The sequence below is a fragment of the Protopterus annectens genome, chromosome 12.part0, assembly GCF_019279795.1.
Source record: "Protopterus annectens isolate FY-2018-M chromosome 12.part0, PAN1.0, whole genome shotgun sequence".
Lineage (NCBI taxonomy): Eukaryota > Metazoa > Chordata > Ceratodontiformes > Protopteridae > Protopterus > Protopterus annectens.
In genome coordinates this window covers 601,178,787-601,201,662 of record NC_056746.1, presented here as the reverse complement: position 1 = coordinate 601,201,662, position 22,876 = coordinate 601,178,787, and the positions used below count along the sequence as shown (strand labels likewise).

Sequence of the window (22,876 nt, the reverse complement as noted above, 5' to 3'; positions counted from 1 at the left end):
ATTTCTAGATATCTTGGACTGCACTGATAATGACAGGGAGGAAGGTGTTATTCACTTAATCTTTCTACAAAGAATTCTATAATATTTATCCAGTTATTGATAACCTAATTTTCATTCTTTAAATTGATGATGTCCATTTATGCCACTGAATCTCAGTTAGTCTCAATACATCTCTGTATTTACTTATTTTATTTTTCTTTTCCTTTTTCCTTCTGTTATTTGTAACCACACTATTAAATAACAATTATTTGTGCTTCTATAGTAATTATCTTCTATGTGTAGTTCTCTATATGGTCTTCATTACGGTTTCAGATCATATGGTCTTCATTATGGTTTCAGACCATACATGTATAGATTAAGTAACATCCTCTCTGATTTTGGCAATGCTTTGTACAGAGAATTTCTGAATATAATTTCCAGGGAGGCATGACTGCAGGGCGTATAGTGGTGAAACTCTAAATATAATCCAGGTGACCTGAGTTCAATGAATGGCTATGGCAGTACACCACTGAAGAGTCAGGCAGTGATGGACTGAAGTCTGTGGCCAGCACCATCTCACCAATCCTTGGAGGAATGTGATGGTCAGACTCACTGCAGTGTGTACACCTAATGGACGAAAGGTATCATGCATGCTGCATGTGTGTATGGTCTCTGCCATGTTAAGGGTGTAATAGCTTTCACATGGTATTTGCAGGAATGTGCACATCCTCACAAGAAGGCACTGCATATCCTCATATCTGACAGCTTTCACAAAGCTGTCAAGGTGAGATAACAGGGGCATAAGGCCCTGTATCTACTAGAAAACTGAATTGAATACTTCTTTGTATAGACTAACTTGAGGATGCATATTCTGCATCTTATTATGTACATTACGGGGCGTGCAGCATTCTCACATATTAGTGAGGATCAGATCCAGTATGATTGCACCCCTGGTTGGTGTATTGACAATCTGGTCCAGGGAGTTTGTGTTTACAAACTCCAAGGAATCTTTGTCCTTGCACACTTTGGTATCATATATGATTTCCAGTTAATAGTGGGGTAATTAAAGTCGCCCATGAATATGGTATTGGGTTGGATGGTCAGTGTTTCCAATATGTTTAAATACATGGTATGGGTTTCCTGGATCATAGATGGGGACCTATAGCTTGCAAAGAAGTGGTATTGGATTTTGCCAATGGTGATTTGAACATGGAGAAGCTCAAATGTATTGTCTTGTTTGACCGGCCTTGAGGTATATTTATTTTTGATGTAAATAGAGACACATCCACCTTTAGTCCCTTTCTGTGTAGTAGCTGTTCTGAATGTGTGGGAAGCATTATAAGCTTGCAGTGTCAGTTTGCTCTCCATGGCTTTAAACCATATCTTAGTGATTACACAGATGTCAGCATTCTCTATGGTGAAGAGAGCTTCTAGGAAGTGGAGTTTTTTGTTTAGACTCCTAGCACTGAGTTGTAACACCTCTAGATTTCTTTGTTTTGATTTACTATGTCAGAAATACTTACAGCTTGGCATTGCCTAAAAAAGGCACTATGGGCAAGGACAATATTTTAGCTAATATTCAAAAGCCTAGAAAGGAGAGGTGCAGACTGTCCCTGGCAAAGCAGCATGGTCTGCTGACCATCTAATTCCATGCTGACAGATATTGTACTTCCTTAGAATGACACCAGAAACTAAGCCAATTAGTAAAGTCAGTCATGTTTTGGTCATATTGTGGCATCATCCTTGGAGAAGGTGAAATACAGCTCAATGTTAGGCTCATAACAACCTGGGGCACATATTCCAAGAGGTCCATAATGTCTCTCTTCATATAGCCTAGAGAGATACATCTACATTCATTTATACCCACATGGACTATGATTGAGTCACACTGGTACTTGTGGTCCAATGACCGTGTGTTTGTAATGTGACAGATCCTGGCCCCTGATAAGCAACTGACTGTAACTTTCTCCTTACCCAGCCTGGTGAGAGGGACATCTGTATGTCTCACAATTGAGTCTCCGATGACCAGAATGTTGGTTTGTATGGTGGCTTGCCTTATGGTCTTAGAAGAAGAGGCTCCATGAGATGTGGCTATATGTACTAATGTGGATGGTGTTTTGAAAGAGTGGATTCAGGGCTGCTGAGGATGCTTGTTACGTGTACTTCACTTAGGAGGTCTTTGGGATTTAGAAAGGTTACATTTAAGTGCCTCATTATATGTGGGCTTTATGTGTCTACTTTGAATTGTGTGTGAAGTGTGCAGTGTGTGTACTACTGATAACCTTATTGACATTAGGTATGCTTTTATATGAAAAATTTGCCTCCAGTGACATTGTATAAATACATCTCTCACATACCATATCAGTTTGTTTGAGAATTAACTGGCTATCAGTAAACATGAGGCAATTCCTGCATTGCCTCAGGATCCCCATATCTACCAAGATGGTAACAGAGATAATGGGAAAGGTCGTATCCATGGCAATCAAGCTTTTTTGTATTGATTAGACAGTTGGAGTAAGAATATAAAGGAATGTCAGGAGTATCAGGATTGCAACTCTGGGAGCAGTGCTTGTCACTGCAAACTAGTTGTCCTTTGTGCAAGTAGGTATTGGTGAACTTTAAGTGGTGCTTGTATAGGATAAATGTCAGCTCAAGGTGTCTGTGTCTATACAGGGCACTACCAAACACTTGAGGAGAAACTAATAAGTAGACCCGGATGGTTTATGGTTTAGGCAGATATTCTGAAGTTAGAAGCAAATTAAATGGTATTTACTGAAAAGAAAGAAATAGCTTGTTAGGAACTATGAAAGAGGGGGAGTCACCTGAATGGCTACTGCCTGACTCCTACTAGTGCTGGTCTCACCATAGCTTCACTCTGCTGAGATATAATGCTTTTAAAAAAGGGACCAAGGAAGTAGTAGCATTCAAACCAGGATACTTTTCAGCATTAAGTTTCAAAATCCACTTCTGTTCATGTCCCTCGATGATATTCTCAATGTCACCACCTCTGGGGTTTCTATGAATATGTTTTAGAACAAAGAACTTAAAGGAATGAGAATGGCTGTTGGACATAACATGATTGGCTAGAGCATTTGATGGTTTATTATTACTAATATCTCTTAGGTGGTCTAAAATACTATCTTTAAGCATTCTATTTGTTTTTCCTACATAAAAAGCAGGACATTAAAGGCTAGACATCTCAAGCATTAAGATTAGCTAAGTTCTTTCAAAATTAGTCTAATGTATTTAACTAGCTTTTAGTTTCCAAGTATTCTATTTAACTTTTTCCTGCCTAGTATTTTTCCATGTTTTATAATGATTTTATCAGTTTTTTTAAGTGCTTTCTCGTGTATAGTATTTGATTCCTTCTTGTACAATGTTTTTAAGCAATGCTTTTTTTACCCAACACGGTTTCTTTGGTTTTCGGTTTTTGGTTTTGTTCGGTGAAGGGACACACAGCTCCATGGAAGATACTACAACTGAGCAGTCTGTGAGTGGACAAAATCACTGTTTCCTAAGGATTATAGACATTCCTCTGAATCCGTTGTTGAATACTGTTATACAAGCTGGTATGGATGAAACTTTTTCTAATCAACAGCGTTTACCAGAATTTTTTCAGCAATATAAGAATCTAGAAAATATGATGTATAAATACAAGAGACTGCAATGGCAGAGGTTACATCCTCAAGCTTCGTTGGAAGCCAAAATTATTCCACGAGGCTTAAGAATTCTGAATATGCCCACTTATGGTGATACATATCCAGTCCTGCTACGTAAATGGCAAGAATTAAATTTACAATTTAGTTCTCAATATATGGAACTTTTAATAGACTTTTTTTCACCTATTGAAGCTGACTTAAAAGCACAGATTATTGATCCTGAAACAAAAATCACTGACAATTTTTCTTGTGATATTACATTCAACAAAATGAGTTAACTACAGGATAATATAGTTGCTTATGAGAAGAAATTACATGAGAAATTATGAGAAGAAACTACAGTCTATTAAGTTATCTAAACTTAATAGAGATAAAACCGACTTTGCAAGAAACAATGTCTTTTCTTGGCCGAAAGAAGTTAAAACTACAAAACTACATCTATTCAGAGTAATGGTCCCTTTAATGCAAATACTGCATCGCAGGGAAACACAACTGGCTCCTCTGGTCCTGTTTCTGGTTCTACAAATGATCGGGGAGTTATGGCGCCCGTATCTACAAATGCTACACAAGTGGAACCAGGTTTGCAAATTCCTGTTACTGCTACTAGCAATTCGGCAGTTCCTACTACTACAGAAGATCGGGGAGTTTTGGCGCCCATATCTACAAATGCTATGCAAGCAGAACCAGGTATGCAACCTTCTTTTACTGCTTTTAGCAGTTTGGAGACTTCCATTACCACTGACAAGTTTATTAATGATGTGCGTCCCACTTACGCATCGGCAGTAATGCCTTCAACTTCAAATGTATCTGTAGTTAATAATACTCAAGGGCAAGAACTAAACAAGGAAACAAGTGTTTTTTTAGACAAGACAAAGAAGGGGGACTACTCTTTGAGAACAGCCTTGCCGTACAGAGCTCGGTCCAAGAGCTTTACACACAACGGCAAGACATTCAAGAGCCAGCACATGGATGTGATAGCTCATCAATCCAAAAAGAGACGCATGTAGTCTCAGACTTAGTTATAAATATTTCTTCTTTTGTGTTAAATAGTGAACAGCTTAGTGTTCTTAATAAAGGTTTATCTTTTATTCCTGCAAGGAGGGTCAACCCAGCAGAAATGTTGAAGGACTTAAAACTACTTGGCAGAAGTCTTTCCCTAAATTGTTTGTTTCCTACAGATACTACTGCAGGTAATAAAGGACATAATATATACAGAAAACCTAGTACCTTTGTTCCAGCTTTACCAACAGGTATTCAACGATTCATAGATGTATGTGAAATTGCTTTTAGAGAATTAAACAACTCAACTGATACTAGTATGTCATTTTATAACTTGACAGTAGATGAACACAGAGCCCTGCAAGAATTAAAACATATACATTCACTAGTTATTAAGCAGGCGGTATAGTGTTAATGGACAAGGATTTATATGTCACACAAATGGAGAAACTTTTACTTGATACGCATACATATCAATGCATTTCCAAGCCTACTGTTAACGCTATTATAGATAAAGTTTCTTTTTTAATTTTTGATTTACTAATCACAAATTTAATAGATGATTCACTTTTTAAGTATTTTAATGTGTATTAAACCTCTTGTTCCCAGGGCATATGGCTTAACAAAAATACACAAAAATGTGTTATCTCCACCCATGCGTCCTATTGTTTCAGGCACTGGGTGGTGTACTGAACCTCTCTCTATTTATGTAGAGGGATGTTTACATGGTTTGTTGGCAAACTGTCATAGAATATTGAAGGATACAAAGATGTTTTTACAAATACTTTATGATAGAATGGAAAGTGTTGATGTTAATGAACACTATACATTGAATCCTTATTCACTAGTATACCTAACACCTGGGGTGTTGACAGCGTTAGGGATTTTCTTTCTGTGAATAAGTGTTTCACCAACACTAAGATACAGTTGATTTGTAGTCTCTTAGAGATTATCCTAGAGAACAACATTGTTATGTTCCAGGAGCAATTCTTTTTGCAGAAAGTTGGTGTGGCCATGGGCACTGCATGTGCAAATAGCTACGCCAACCTGGCTTTGGTCAGGTGGGAAGAGCAAAATGTGCTGTCAAATAATAATCCATTCTTTGGACAAATACTTTGGTACGTCCGCTTTGTGAATGACGTGTTTATGCTGTGGAGAGGCTCTGGTATTGATTTGGCACAGTTTTTGGAATATTTGCATTCAACTACTGATTTTGTAAGGTTCACTTACCATAGTTCCAACACTGATATCAGTTTTCTTGATGTGCAGGTTAGTAAATCTATTTTAAATAGTCTTTGCAGTAATATTTATTTTAAACTCTCTAGAAAAAATACTCTTTTGTACAAATCTAGTATGCACCCTAGACACTTTCCTAGGAATGTGCTCAAGGGTCAGGTTTTTAGAACACTGCGACTGCATAGCAGAGATGAAGATGCAGTAGTTGCCCTATCTAATTTAAAAACATAATTTTTACATAGGGGATACTTGCTTGCAGACATTGAACAGACTATCTCTAATGGCTGGAAGCTGAGAAGCACTAGATGTAAACCTTATTTTAATGCTGGTGATGCTGTTGACAATACAAGATATACTAAGAGAACTAGTAATGATTTTAGAGTGGCGTTTCAGTTTTCCAGTAACATCAATCAATACTTAGATGTAGTCAAAAAGCATTGGTATTTGCTACAAGAAGTGCCTGGACTGGTAGACAAGGTCGGACATTCTCCTATTTTTAGTTTTAGAAATAATAAATCCCTTAAACAACATCTATGTCATGGTGAATTATCTAGAACTATTATTAGATCCAATCGTCATGGTACTTTTCCATGCAGGAATTGCAGTGCTTGTCAATTTATATATAGGAAAAATAAATTTGTACATCCTATTGGAAATTTTCTTTGTACACTAATCAAGACACTGATTTTAGATCTACAAATGTGGTCTATTATTGTTTTTGTGTGCAATGTCCTGCTTTTTATGTAGGAAAAACAAATAGAATGCGTAAAGATCGTATTTTAGACCACCTAAGAGATATTACTAATAATAAACCATCAAATGCTCTAGCCAATCATGTTATGTCCAATGGCCATTTTCATTCCTTTAAGTTCTTTGTTCTACAACATATTCATAGAAACCCCAGAGGTGGTGACATTGAGAATATCACAGAGGGACATGAACAGAAGTGGATTTTGAAACTTAATGCTGAAAAGTATCCTGGTTTGAATGCTACTACTTCCTTGGTCCCTTTTTTAAAGGCTTGACATCTCAAGCATTAAGATTAGCTGAGTTCTTTCAAAATTAGTCTAATGTATTTAACTAGCTTTTAGTTTCCAAGTATTCTATTTAACTTTTCCTGCCTAGTATTTTTCCTTGTTTTATAATGATTTTATAAGTTTTTTAAGTGCTTTCTCATGTATAGTATTTGATTCTTTCTTGTACAATGTTTTTAAGCAATGTTTTTAAGCAATGCTTTTTTTAGTTTGAGCATGAGGCTTAATTGTTTTTCACTGCTACTTAATCATTGTGTGATTTTTATTGATTATTTGGCATTTTAGAATCACTATTTAAACCTGTGCATTTTTTACTGTGGTGTCTGATGAAGCAACTTTGGTTGTGAAAGCGCTTACCACTTTGTACTTTGCTGTGATTAAACATTTTCTTGTGTGTTATCTTGGTGCATTTTTTACTTTTTACCTTTCATTTAGATTTATTTCTGCACCAAGGTTTTACCCAACACGGTTTCTTTGGTTTTCGATTATCTATATCTAAATGAATAATCAAATCCAAAAAAATGATGAGGCAACCTTTAACACTAATAGTGAATTTTAAAAAAATATTACTATTATTAATAGCCTCAAAAATATTAAAAAATCATCCCACTCCATAAAAAATTAAATCATCAATGTGCCTTCTATCAAATTGTAACAAGGGATGTTTCACTTTAAATCTTGCTCCCACCAATCCATGACAAGATTTGTGAACACAGGCGCCATTCTAGCACCCACTGTGACACCTCTCAACTGTTGAAGAATATCATTTTGAAACATAAAAGAATTATAAGCCAAAAATTACTTCCAACAATAAGCAAATAGTGGTCACAAACAACTGAAAGGTTTAAAATGTGGAGATGGTCCACATTTGCCTATGGAGTATAAAACCAGAAAGAACATACATGTAGCTTGTTGTTGCAAGAAATGGTGCAAGATTCCTCACATACTTTTTTAGGATCTCATTAAAATAAATCTAAAGCTATGGGACAAATACAAAACAACTCTAAGAGATTTAAACAGATCATATCACATAATTCATATCAGTAAAAGAGTGGAGTAAGGCCTTTGGATAACGGTATCAATTTTTATTTGCCTAGCTCAAAGAAGAGTTTGAAATTGATCTAAGATTTAAGTTATCAAGCACAATGAAAAATATACAACTTTAACCTGTGCAAATGGGACTGAGAAAATGGGATTAATTTTTTGAGTGGTTTCTTGAAGAAACTGGGCTGTTAAGATTATGGAGGACTTAGTGAAAGAGGAAGAGTTTTGTATGTTGCTACCTAGATCCCTGTTCACTGCTAAAGTCCATCATATTTTGATGAAATTGGCTGGATTCACCCAGAAGGAAGATGTTTTATATTTTATGTGAGTACACAGCAAGGCATATCAGTATATGACTACTAAATATTGACTACAAATGATCATGTTCAAAACATGAAGCATTGTGGAATATGTTTGGCTGCGTGATCTGGGCTTGGCTTTATTACCCAGCAGTTTTGAAGACTTATTTCCCCAGATGGCAGAAAAACCTTCACAACGCATAAAGAGTCCACATTTTTTTCTGACAGTATGGCTTGAAAGAGACTAGGCATGAGCTGGAAGGACTGACTTCAATAAAGGCAGAGGAAAAGCATGGGCAGAGCATCAGGTTACTAAACTGCTAAATCACTCAGTTTATTGTAGAAACCATAAGCATTATTTATGAGCTATCTCATAGAATGGGACTTCATAGCCCTTTCATTGTGGGTGGACTGTGGACATTTGTTTCACCCAAAATAACAATAGAGTGGGGATTTGATTGATGAGTTCATCTTTAGGATCTGGTTTAGAAGGCAGAGTAACTAATAAAGAAAAATCATTGATCTAAGCAGTGGGTCTTGATACTTTTATTACCCCACCTTAGTTTTTTGTCATACCGATATAAGTGATTTGATGTAATTATGGTATGTGCCTGTCTTATACTGTGCAGAGTGGTCTCCTTGGACAACCGTCCTTCATACCTTGTGTTATGCCTAAAGTCGAATGGGGATTCTGGGATTATGAAACTTTGCTAAACATTTTGCACTTCTCCATGACAGTGTGAAAAACTGAGACCTGCGTTTTTCTCTAGTCAGTTATTTCCTGCCCCACCTGCTTTTACTCAGATTATGCAGCACTTACTGTCAATAGCAGCAGGAGACAATTGTAGCAAATGTGATTTCAAAAAACAGAGTTACCTCAACTGTTTAATGCTCAAAAAAATAGTTATACTGTTTACTCCATGTTGCTTACTATGGGTTGTATAATTTATTGGAGTGACCATGAATTTGTATGCTGATACAATCTGTATATGGAGCAGGAGCAACTTGACAGAATTTCATCATGTTTGTGTGAAAGAGTAGTATTGTATAATAATTTTCCCATTTCATTTTCTATTTTCCCCATTTTTTTAATTATTGCACGTTGACATTACTAATTAATGATATCAGTATGATTTTTTTCATCTGGGTTTACAAACAATATATTTTTTCTGGTTATGTAATGTGCAGAATTGTGTGTGTGTGTGTGTGTGTGTGTGTGTGTGTGTGTGTGTGTGTGTGTATATATATATATATATATACATATATATATATATATATATATATATATATATATATATATATATATAAATGGATTCACTATACAATCTTGAAGTACTGAAATGTCGAATTTCAGTATTTTGAGACTGAATAGTCGAAAACCCACATACACGAAAACCTACAATCATGAATATCACAACTGCGACCATTTTCACACACACACACACACACACACACACACACACACACACACACACACACACACACACCAAGACATAATCATACACACATACACTTACCTAACTAAACAAACATAACACACAGAAACACACCTAACCTTCCTATTAGCAGGAGGGGCTGCACCCCCCACATCCCCCCACTTATATATTCTAACTCCGAGGTTGCACTAAACACACAAACGCACAAAAAAACTCCACTGCACACACTTGCACACACTAAAATCCCTATCCAATATCCTCAAACACACAACACTTACCTGAAACCCCAGATAAATCCACAAACCGCACCACATGTAACAAACGTGACACCACGATAGCGGCGGATTCGACATTTGTGGATTTGACACTTCTGCATTCAGCATAGTGTAGTTTCGAGTAACTGCACTTTCCACTATTCGGTCTCGACATACTGAAATTTGAGATTTCAGTACGTCGAGATTGTCTAGTGTATCTATCTATACATATATATATATATATATATATATATATATATATATATATATATTTAGACCTTTGGCCAGGGATGGGGAAGAGCAGAGTTTAATATAAGCTGGATAGATTTCAGTATGAAGGTTGAGCCTGAGGTGGCATAGGCTGGGGGTGGGGGTATAGTGATTGGGGTCCTCGCCACAAGTGTGAGATTGGCAGTGTCTGTTTTTATGTATGTATGTATTGAATTAGACAGGCAACAGCAAAGGGATTTAGTTTCTTCTCATTTGGTAATGGCAGTATGCATATAGTTTTAGGCTCTGTATGGTTTGTTTTTGTGTTTATTTTCTTGTTAAGACAGTAGTTGTAAGACAGGTGTGCATTCTCTACAACATTAATGGAAACAGATGGTGAGCAGCAGGATGGGGGTGGGGGTAGATCAGGAATAGAGAAAAAATCCTGAAATTGCAATGAAGATGATAGATTCTTGTAGTCATGTGGGTTGCCTATGTAGTGAGACAGCAGTGCAACAGAGTTTGGGTAAGCTGAACGTTTATATGTGCCTGTGAAATTATCTTATAGATAGTGAACAGGAAACCAAGTCCAGTGAATATATATGGAAGATATTACATTTTTGGCTGAGGAACAAAACCATTTGAGAGCTTGTCGGAAAGTGATTAGAAGCACTCAAGTCACTGAGGCTGATGGGATGCAGGCCAAAAATCCGGTGCTTGTTCAGAATAGTGTTTTGGAGCATGTATTACAGACAAGTGCTAATCCATTTGCTGACATTGACGAATTGCAAGAAAATGAGTCCGTAAGTACTGAAACTATCTCTAATAGCAAAACGGAGCAAACATCTTGTAAGCAAGCGATTTTTGAGTTAGAAAAACTGACTATGAGATATGTTATGATTGATGTAGAGATTCGTTACCTTAGGGAATGCATAAAATGGAAATTCGTTCCTCAGGGTTTATGGACTAACAAATTTCCTAATTGTGTTTTGTTTGGTGACAGTTTATTCAACAAGTTAATAGACTTGTTTAATTACTTTGGTTTAAACCTCATGTGCATTTTAACTGAATATTACGCCAAACAGTTGGAAGAGACTAAAAATCAAATGAGTGACTTAGACAAGAAAATCAAGAACTTTTCCTGCCTTTCATTTTTTAATAATTTGTACTGTGGTATAGCAGCAAAGGCGGGTACACAAAGAGCCACGATAGTGGCAAGAAAACAGAAAAAATTGAGGCGGGACATTTTTGCCTGTGATAATAAGACTGCTTACACAGTTAATAACAACAATGTAATGAAATTTAAAGACAACAACACTATTGTTAATGTCAATAACAATTCTGATTTATGTTCTACATCTAACAATGTTGAAAACAACAACAATGTTTGCGTTTCAAATGTTAGTGACAATAACAGTACTATTACTAATTCAGAAGGCAGAGAAGTCACTGAAATGCATAGGACAACTGATGTTAGTAATTCTGGTGGTAATCAAGTAGTAACTGGTTCTAACAATGTGCCCTCCCCTTTTTTAGTAGACAAGCAGGGAAACAAAAGAGGACCAATGGGATCCAAAGTGGTACAGAACAAAGGAAAGGGAAGAGGCAGGATCCGAAAGAAATGGTAGTAGAAAGTAACAATACCGGATATGATATAGAGATTTTAAACTTGGCTGGTACTGTTTTGTCAAAACCTACAATAGTGCTCATTAAGAAAGATTTTTCCTTTATTCCCTGTAATTCTTTCAATGTAGCTAGAGTAATTGTAGACTTTAGACTGGCATTAAGAAAATTAAATCTTAAGTACATTATGCAAGACATAGAGTGTGGCACTTCAGCTATGGGTCTTAAAAAAACAAGTACATTTAATCCCCATTTATTGGCTACACTTCAAGTTTTTCAAAAACTATGTGAAACAGCTATTAGAAGTATTGTACCTGATAGAAACATTCACAATTTGGAAGACTCAGAAGTTATAGCATTGAAAACTTTGAGTGATAATAGTCAATTAAGAGTTATGAAGGCAGATAAAGGGGGCAAAATTTTTGTTATGGGTACAACAGATTATAACAGTTCTATTGAAAGTATGTTAGAAGATGAGAAAACTTATAAAGTGGTGGATATTAAGTTTACTAATCAAAATTTTTTACATTTAGATTGCTGTCTTTTTGACATGTTTTGACAGGGTAAAATAGATTATCATTTAAAAGTTGAGCATCCAAAAATGGCTGTTCTTTTTGGAATTCCCAAACTACAGAAAAATATTCAAAAACCTCCTTTTAGACCTATCATATCAGCTGCTAGGTCTTAAACAGAAACTTTGTCCACTTGGTTAGATTACGTCCTTAATCCTATTGTGCAAGCGTCAAAAATTTATTTAAAAGACTCTAGGCAGTTGTTGGAATATTTAAGAGAGTTAAATATGAGGAATGTAGATTTTTGTTATGCATCATAACATGTTACTTCATTATATACATATATTGAACATGAGAAAGGAATTGAGTATGTAAGGGAATATTTAACTAAAAAAAGTGTCTTTGACAATTCTAAGATTAACAAAATCTGTACCCTTATAGAATTGGTGTTATACAACAATTTTTTTTAATTCAACAATCGGTTTTACAAACAAAGTCAGGAGTGGCTATGGGTGCAAAAGTTGCTCCAGCCTATGCAAATTTAGTAATGGCCAGCTGGGAGGACAAATTTATTGAGAATTGTATTTTTGAAGAAAACATTTTATTTTATTGTCGATACATTGACGATTTGTTCTTCCTTTGGCATGGTACCCCTGAAGACTTTGGAAAGTTTGTTGAATATTTAAACAACACCACCAATTTCTTAAAGTTTACTATAGGAGGTTATGGTTACACTATAAATTTCTTTGATTTACATCTGACATATGATTACAGTTCTAAGAATTTTGTTAGTAACATTTTTAGAAAATCAACCTGTGTAAATCAATATCTACATAACACAAGTTTACATCCATTTCATATGAAAAAAGGAGTCATCAAGGGACAGCTAATTAGATTGAGTAGATTAACATCTCAGGATGACACTTTCATTAAAGAAATGCATACTTTAAGGACATTCTTTTTAGCAAGAGGTTATGAGATGTCATTATTAAACACTATAGAAAATGAAGTGTTAGGCCTAAGAAAAAGTAGGGCTAATCCTATTTTACATTACCAAAAGGAAGCTCTAATAGAAAACAATTTACAAACTAGAAACTTTGGAAGTATTGACAAAGAATTTTCATGTGCATTTGTGTTACCTATTACAAATGAAATGTAGTGTATTAAAAACATCATTGTAGAAAATTGGAAAGTTTTGATAGGTAATCAGGACCTTATAAAAGTCATTGGTGAATGACCACATTTTACATTCAAAAGGGTTAATAACATTAAAAGTTTACTAGAACAGGGAACTAATAACTACAAAAATACAAGTATGAAAGGAAACATTATGACCAAGGGGACATATGCTTGTAATAATTGTAGATACTGTAGGTTTATAAGTAATTCCTCGTCTGTTCATTTTAAACAAATTAACAAAACTTTTTGGTATAAAAGTTACTATACATGTAATAGCAAAATGGTAATATATGTTGCCCAATGTCTGTCATGGCCCAGTTATTATATACGCATGACTACAAGATCTTTAAAGAAAAGAATAAGTGAACACATTTTGGCAATAAAGAGAAAATATCAAACAAATGCAATAGGTAGACATTCTACTATCTGTAGAGACTTTAAGAAGTTCACTTTCTCTATTTTAGACAGTGTTAGTAAACACATATTTATGGGAGACAGCAAAGTTATTTTAGAGTGTAAGGAATCTTTATGGCAATTGTGTTTGGGAGCTGATTATGTTCCTGGGTTAAACGAAACCATTAATATAAAATGTTTTTTACAGATGAAACAATGAACAACAGTTTATATATAAATATACACGTTTAATATTGATTTTTACCATAACAATTTTTACATTATTTATGTTTTTTATGTTATGTTACAATTGGTATGTAACTAATTATGTAATTAATTATCATGTGACTTTTTTTACTATAAAAAGTGCTATGGGTGGAACTGTTTCTGAGGAAGTTCACAGTGAATAAAGTGAATGAAAGCGCTAATGTGGTGTCCGTACTTTTTCAGCATGTTGGAATGGTCCTAGCAGTTTAACAGTGGATGTTATCTGATTTTATAAAATAATATTTGTCATATTTATTCTCTAAGAGATGCACCTTGGTCTAGAGAAATGTCAGAAAAGATCCAAAAACTCGAAAATCCAAAAAAAAAAAAAAAAAAAGGAAGAAAGGAAAAAAAAACAAACCTACCTTTCTTTATGTTTTATTTTGCAGGGAGAAGCCCCCTGACCCCCACACTCCCTTCAAATTAAGTTTCCACTTTATAATCTCGAAATACTGAAATCTCAGATTTCAATATCTCGATCATGAAGTGGAATTTTTTAAATCCCGAAATTCCATAAGCACAAATCCGGAAATGTCAAATTTGCAGTTATGGTGTTCCAGTATTTGACGGTGGATGTAGTGTGTGCAGGATGTATCATGTAGTGTGTGGATTTAGCTGGTATGTAAGGTAAGTGGGTATTTTGTTGGGTTTTAGGTATGTGTTTGAGTGTATGCGAGTGTGTTTGGAAGTTTTAGGTGTGGAAAGCTGCGACTTAAGAAAAAACCAAAAGAAAGAACCCAGAGGACCAGACGTCTGAAACCTGTTGCCACACACACCACCAGCTAACGTTGGAGTGGTAAACAAGTATACCTTCAGCCAATGATGTAGAAAAACAAGGTACAGTCAAACAAGCAGTTCTGTATCTGATTGTAAAAGAAACCAGTCCGTTGAGAAAAAGACAAAGTTGCTTTTAATAATCCACAATAATCCAGAAAAATCATAAACAACGAGCGCTTTCGCCTGGCGCATCCCAGGCTTTTTCAAGTTGTATTGTGCTGTATGGCCATCTACTTAATTTATATCACAAGATAGGCCAACTAATTAAACATTAAAAATACAATTAGATAATTGATTAATGAAATAATTCACTTATTGACAATTAAAAATACAAAATAGCTTAAAAATGAACAATAAAACATCGCCAATACACTAGTATTTGTCAATTGCTTTTGAAGAATGCTGACATAATATACTTAAAATAAACCCTTAGAATTAATTGCATAAATAAATATGTAAAAAAATTTTGTGCAAACATCGAATGAGCTGGTACTAATCATTCATGATCATATATAAAACGAACACTGCTAGAAATTGTATTAATGACTTGTTAAAACTAAAAAAACACAATTTGCCCCATAATAACCATTTCAAAGGCTTAAATGGAGTAGAACACCGATACCCCAACATTTGCCTACTAATTGGCCAAGTCTTGTACATCTATAAAAATAACGTAAAATGCTGTTGTGCTGTACATAACCTATTACTTCAAATTTTAAACCAGATTGTGACAACAATGCATAGTGCAACGTGGGTCAGATGTATTATAATTTGTTTCTTCTAGCTTTGAGCACGCTCTTAAGACTAACACTGTCATTCATCCCAGGGAATCTAGTGGCATCTAATGCTAGTTGCCACATTAGTTCTCGACTCTCCAAAAGGTTCTCCCAGTCTCCCCCTCTAGGGTCCTTGGTGACCCGTTCGAGTATGAAGAACTTTATGGACATATGAATACAATTCAGAGAGTGTTTGAAAAATGCGTTACTCTCTTTTTTCTTTTCGATGTCATATATGTGTTCATATATTCTTTTCCTGAAAGTCCTATTCATCTTCCCTACATAAAATCCAGAACACATTAAACATATGCCCAAATATACCACTCCCAAGGAATTACAATTATAGTGTTCTTGTGCTCTTAACATACGTTTTCTAGATGGAATAAAAATGTGGTCATCATTCAACATATATGAACATTGATTGCATGTTCCACATTTATAAGAGCCCCTCTTTCTAAATGTGTTGTTGTTGTTAATGTTATGGTGGTTACGTCCACCTTGCTCAAACATGTCCTTCACGTTTGTGTCACGTTTTCTGATAAAATGTATTTTGTCTGGTAAAAAAGTTTTTATGTCGTCTTGTGATGACAAGATAGGCCAAAAAGCATTCATTGTGTTTTCAATAAAATCTGAATCCCCTGAATATGTATATACAAAACATTTTAGGATTTCAGTGTGCTCCTGTTTATTGTAACTAGGTAAGGGGAGACCATGTCCCAACAGTGGTGGGTAATGCGAGACTCTTTTAGCCTTAATTTCCATCACCAAAGTATTGACCAACCAAACCAAGTTTTAGGTGTAGGTTAGGGTAGGCAGGTAAACGTATGAGTGTTTAAGTGTTGAAAGTGGTGGTGTTCATTTATTTGTGATGTGTGTGTGTGTGTGTGTGTGTGTGTGTGTGTGTGTGTGTGTGTGTGTGTGTGTGTGTGTGTGTGTGTGTGCAAAGGTACTGTAGAGTATGTAGTGGTAAATTTGCTGTCATTTTCTATTTGGTGCAATCTCAGAGTTAGTATATATAAGTAGGGGCCTGTGGGGGTTGCAGGGGTTTGCCCCCCCCCCCACTTATATGTAGTTTAGGTTTGTTGGTTTGTGTTTTTGTGTTTGTGTGTGTTTTGTTTGTTGGTTTGTTGTAGTGTGGGTTGGATGATGTATGTGTTGTGTGGTGTATGGTGTTCTTGATTTTGTGTTTTGCAGTTTTGGGGTTTCAGGATTTGGAACGTTCGACTTTTTATGGTCTCGGGATACTGAAATTTGAGATTTCAGTATTTCAAGATTATAAAGTGGAACCACAAATTTATATATATATTTATATATATATATATATATATATACATATGTATATATATATTTATATATGTGTGTGAGTGTGTGTGTGTGTCTATATATATACATATATATATATATATATATATATATATATATATATATATATATATATATATATATATATATATATGTCTACTTTGTTTCATTGAATCTCATTTCTCTGAATTTCATTTCACCCCGACCACTTCGCTGAAAACGTAAATTACTGAAAACTCATTTCCCTGAATCTGATTTCACTGAACTGAACGTAGTATAGTAAAAGGTATATGCCCTTTTCCCCACTGTAGTGCGATCCTGGAGATAGTATATATAGTTAGAGAGGGTGTGGGGGCACAGCCCCCCACATTGGGTGGTGTGGGGGCATAGCCCTCCACCTTGTTTTATATTGGTTTTTACCAAAAACTTCAAAACAATACATTTTAAACAATAGACATGCATAAAAAGGATAACTATAACGAGACAGCGGAGCGGAACACGGCAGCACAGGATTTAGAATCTTCTAATAATCCTCTTTTGGTAATGATATCCACATAAACACTGTGTAGCATGAAAAAATCCAAGTCAGGAACGTTCAAAAAAGATTAAAAGCTTTATTCCAGGACAATACGAGTTAGCGCTTTCACCTATTCAGGCTTCATCAGACTCCAAGCGCTTTCACCTATTCAGGCTTCATCAGTACAACAACAATAGACATGCATAGTTGTAACACCAGTGACTAACTCTATCCAGAAGACAATATGTACGCAATCTAAATGGGGGCTACACCCCCCTCAACCCTCAATGTGGGGGGTTGTTCCCCCCACTCCCCCTAACTATATATACTAACTCCAGGATCGCACTACAGTGGGGAAAAGGGCATATAACTTTTACTTGCCTTACAGTACTCTACACAGTGTCATATATACTAACTGCAGTTCACTGCAATTCCCAGTGTGGGGGGTTGTACCACTCCCACCCCTCTAACTATATATACACTAACTCCAGGATCGCACTACAGTTAGGAAAAGGGCATATACCTTTTACTTGCCTTACAGTACTCTACACAGTGCCATATATACTAACTGCAATTCAGTGAAATGAGATTCAGTGAAATGAGTTTTCAGTAATTTGAATTTTCAGCAAAGTGGTCGGGGTGAAATGAAATTCAGTGAAATGAGATTCAATGAAACAAAGTATATATATATATATATATATATATATATATATATATATGTGTGTGTGTGTGTGTGTGTGTGTGTGTGTGTGTGAGTGTGTGTATCAATGCCATGATCGCACTATAGTGAGGAAAAGGGTACATTTCCCAATCTGCACTGTACAGTAATCTCCATTCAAAACCTTTGTCTTTTCAAAAACTCAGTCATATGGTCCCAACCATGAATTTTGAGTTTCTAAAAACTCGATTATCTGACAGAAATTTGTCAGAAACTCTGCCTGCAGGGAAATAGGTGGATGGCCACTTACTTCATTCTCAGTAGAAGGTGATAAGGAATTTGTGTGTTGATGTTAGCAGAAGAGGATTTTTCAGATATTGATATTACATTTGATCTGATGGGGAGGCTGGCAGTTTTGAACCTTAAGAAAGGTAGGATGATATTTATAGTAACTTGCCTTATGAAGGCTGTCCATATCTTAAGAACTGTGCTGCTTTAAATCATTAAGTACACAGAGGGCATTGTAATTATTGTGCTAGAAATTTCAGCCAGAATCTCAGTGGCATATGTCATCTACTTGGGAAGGGGTGCTAACATCAGTGCAGAAATAAGTAAATAGGTTTTGCAGACAAACTGGGCTTACAGAGCTTCAGGTCCTCTCTCAGAGATTTTATGGAATCATCAGGTTCACGATCACCAAGGAGTACACAAAGATGTGATGATAGTCAATCTTGGGAGGGGTGGGCACCTTGGGCATTCTGTAGTTAGGAAATTAAAACAAGATGAAAGTGATGTCTGAATCACATTGGCAGCAACAGAGGTTGCAGATGAAGTAAGTGACAGATTTAGAGGATTTGATTAAGCAGGTGTGCTCACACATCCAGAGAACTGTGGAAATCAAAAAGAATTTGCTGCGACGGCCTTGCAGCCAATGCTTTATGAACCTTATCCTAGAAGAATTAAGAATTTGACTACTTCACTTTGACAAGGATGCATGGAAAGGTGGGTGCAGAAGAGCTAATATGAAGGAAGAGAAATGCTGGAAGGATCTACTGGGTATTACAGGGGCATTTTTGAAATATCATACAAGGCTTTATTCTGAAGAGCAGGAAATCTCATACATGGATGAGGAGAGGCAAACCTTTTTATTGAGACCGCAACTACTTTTTCTTTACAAGAGCATCAACACCTTATGATAGTTCTAATTACTGAGTGTGTAATAGTAGCAAAAATAAAGAAGACAGCAGAGGGAAAGGCTGTGGGCTTAAGAAGTTGTCCCAAGTTATTCATGCAAATATATTAGAGGATTTTCTCTCATGGTTGTTGACAGTCTTTTATACTTTTAAGTGAGGGACTCTACCACTGTTCTTCTGGCTACAGACACTTGGGTGGTGACAGCAAGGTAGGTATCATAATACAGGCCATTCTGTTATTAGTCATGCAAGAAAATAGTTTTCGATTTTTACTGACAAAATAAATGCTCTTGCCAGAATTAATACACTGTATTCAATGTGTATTTGTAACCATCTGCCAGAGCAGAAGAACATTGGTAAATCCCTTATATTTATGCAACAAGATATGAAGCAAAGAAGTCCCATACTGGGACTTAGTCATTGAAAAAAATGCCTTTGACAGAGTGATTTGTCTTTTTCTACTTGAGACAAAAGCCTTATATTAAAAAATATGTGAATGTCTGGTTGTGATATTTACTGTGTAAACGTTTGTATGTATAGTTTTAAGTCATGTGACTGTTCATTTTAAAATAATTTGGTTTTGTATTGTCAATCACTTGAAATGTGTTTTTTAGTGTTAATGCTTGTCTTGTTATTTTTATATCTGTTTATGCAATGAATGCAGTTTTCTTAAATGATAGCATGAGTCACCCTCATCTCTAGCACCCTAGGCAATATCTGACCTACTAGGTTTGGGTAAATGCACTTGGGAAACTTATTTGTTCCTTGAAGTCCTACTCTGTCAGCCCTTCAATTTCCCTTTTGAAAAGATAGAACCTAATTGCACAGAGGCATTACAAAGGTATGTAGGGGAATAGATGCTTAAGTTACTTGAGTTCCTTTGAGGGTGATGGCTAACAAAATATTCAAGTTTACTTTGCTGGGTCATCTGTAAAATCAAGTCATTCCCACTAGGTCAAATCAAAGTGAGAGGTCTTCAGCTTGTAAGATCTAAACAATGGGTGGCTCTTCTGGGAGCTATGAAGGAATCAAGGTAGTTCCCTATTTTGCAAGTTTGTGGTCATTTAGTTTAGAAGATGACAGAGTTCTGTGCTAGTGTGACTGGAAGCAAGGGTGAGTTATGTTATCCAGGAAGAAGTCAGCCCTGCTGACATACAGGAATAAAGGCTTGATGATCCAAGTTATTAGCAGCTCTGGTGGAGCTGGTGTGGAGAAGGATGTGCCTATACTTGGGAGGAGGGAGTGGGCTGAGACAAATCAATGCTATAATTCCTCAGGGGAGTGGTAGTAAAAATGGATAGCCCAGGATGAGCTTGCAACCAAGAAGAATTGAATGTGGTATTCATTATTTCCTGTGCACAGAAGCCTGGACTTACAGGGAAGGGAAATATTGTATCTCATCGTGAAGCAGGTCACTTGTTTCCAATACAGAGGAGGGCTATAATTTATAATAAATATACCAGGATTCCAGTAAGGGCATAAAATGACTGTTTGGGCTGCCTGCATGACTGCCTCCCTCAGCAAACCTTTTTGGTCACAGGGGAATACCCAGAATCAGGTAATGAATGTACTTTTTTTTTTTATATAAGAGTATAAGAGAGGATTGATACTTAGCAAGTAGTGAAAGAAATATAGGAGAAAAAACTGATCAGGATAATACTTTTTGCAAATGTTCACAAGGCTAAAATTAATTCTTTACCAGATTCTGTCTTCTGTGCTTGGGAGAAATCAGAAGACCTTATTGGATACAGGGCCTAAGTGAAATGAAGGCCCTAATTCTGCATAAGAGTAACAAGGTTGCATCAGTTTAGGTATTTTTGCGGCTGTGTACCTCTCAGCTTTTACATCTGATTCTGACTAACACAAACCTATTCCTGATGGTGTTGAAGGTATATATATATATATATATATATATATATATATATATATATATATATATAGAATATAATGTGAATAGTGACATATTTTGGCAGCCAATGAGTAGTGCAGAGTTATCATAAGGAGGCTGTAGAATTAGCAAAATGCTCTTGGCCTGATAGTAAAGACAGGGGTCCAGATCTCTTCCTGTTTGGCCCAGGACAAGGAATGGGTCGAGCATGAAGTGTTTTAATGGCACGTCAGAAAGCCAGAACTTAGAAATGAAAAGCAACCCATGTTCTGTTAATCTTCAAACCATTTTCTAAAACAATTTCTTGGTATTTTAAGGAACATGTGCGAAATGGAAATTAAAACACAAATGGGCTGGCTAAGAAGGGATTGTTTCTACTTAAGTGGTGGCTGTCGGTTGACTCTTAGCACCAGATGCATATCTTGGAAATACTGAGTATGTAAGGACATGATTTTGGGTAGTTGATAGCTGATGAGTTACTCTGGCATGCCTCCTCATCTTCATTTCTATAACATTGCTTATAAATAGTGAGAGGAATATAGAACTGAATTAGATGGAGGGAATGTAGACTTACATTCTAATGTGTATTGTGCATTGTCTTTTGCTTATTTAATTGTACGTTTGGGTGGTTGCTCCTTACTGAGTTTTTTATTTGTTTTTCTGTATTGTAGAGTTTAGTTTTTACATATTTTAAATATCTAATTATATGACTGTGGAAGGAAAGAATGCTTTTTATCTGCATTAGTTCAAAGTTTATTGAAAAGATGCTGTACTTCGTTCAACAAAGTATCATGGCTGTTTACAGTATGATTGTTTACTGCTTTTTTGCCAAGTTTCAGTAAAATCATGTCTCTTAAAAAGTTAAGGACAGCAATTTCTTCGTTTCATAATCCAGACATTTTACCTTCTAAAGGCATTGATTCGTCATTACCTTAGCAGCTTTGGCAGTAAAACATGCAGTTAATAGATTAAACCTACGTAGCAGTCTTTCAGTAGGAGAGGCAACTTTATTTCTGCCTTTTAACAAGCGTTTTTCCAAAAGAAAGACATTTGCATGAGCAGGGCAGAAGGGGTGATGCACTTTTGGCCACAATTTATGCTGCAGTTCTGGAGGGGAGAATAGGAGTTTTCCTCTTTCAGACTGCATCACACACGTATCCAGTAAGGGCCTTGGCTGTTTTCGATTATAAGAGAAGTGCTGAAAGGCAGCTTTGTCATTACTAAAATGTTCTATTTCCATTCTAGAAATTCTTGAGCTCAGGAAAAGAGGAATGTTGCATTTCCAGAAAAGCCCCGTAAATATTTCCACATTCCTTATGTAACATATGATAACAGCCCTACGGCCAGATTATCTATTTTTCACATATTCATGCTTTACCCTCTTAGTTACTTTTGCCTTTAAGTGAGGTTTTCCAAGAAGGAGTAGTAGAATTAATGTAAACTATCAGCCAATGGGCACCATGGTCTTCTACATGGTAACCATTTGAAATGTCAAGACCTGCTATGGCGAGTCCTGAAACAAGGAGACCGAACAGCCGAAAGATCAGGCTTACATATACGTAGTCAGAGATGACTTTTCTCTGAATATTCCCTCTTCCCTGAGGTATGGTGATCACAGAGTTGGCATATATAAGTTTTGGG

The 22,876-nt window shown here is 35.9% G+C and overlaps 1 protein-coding gene across 1 annotated transcript in view; it reads right to left on the bottom strand.

Moving 5' to 3' along the window:
* The window catches only part of LOC122816738 (mucin-4-like), a 544,109-nt gene that overhangs the window by 509,522 nt on the left and 11,711 nt on the right, over positions 1–22,876 (bottom strand). The window lies entirely within an intron of this gene.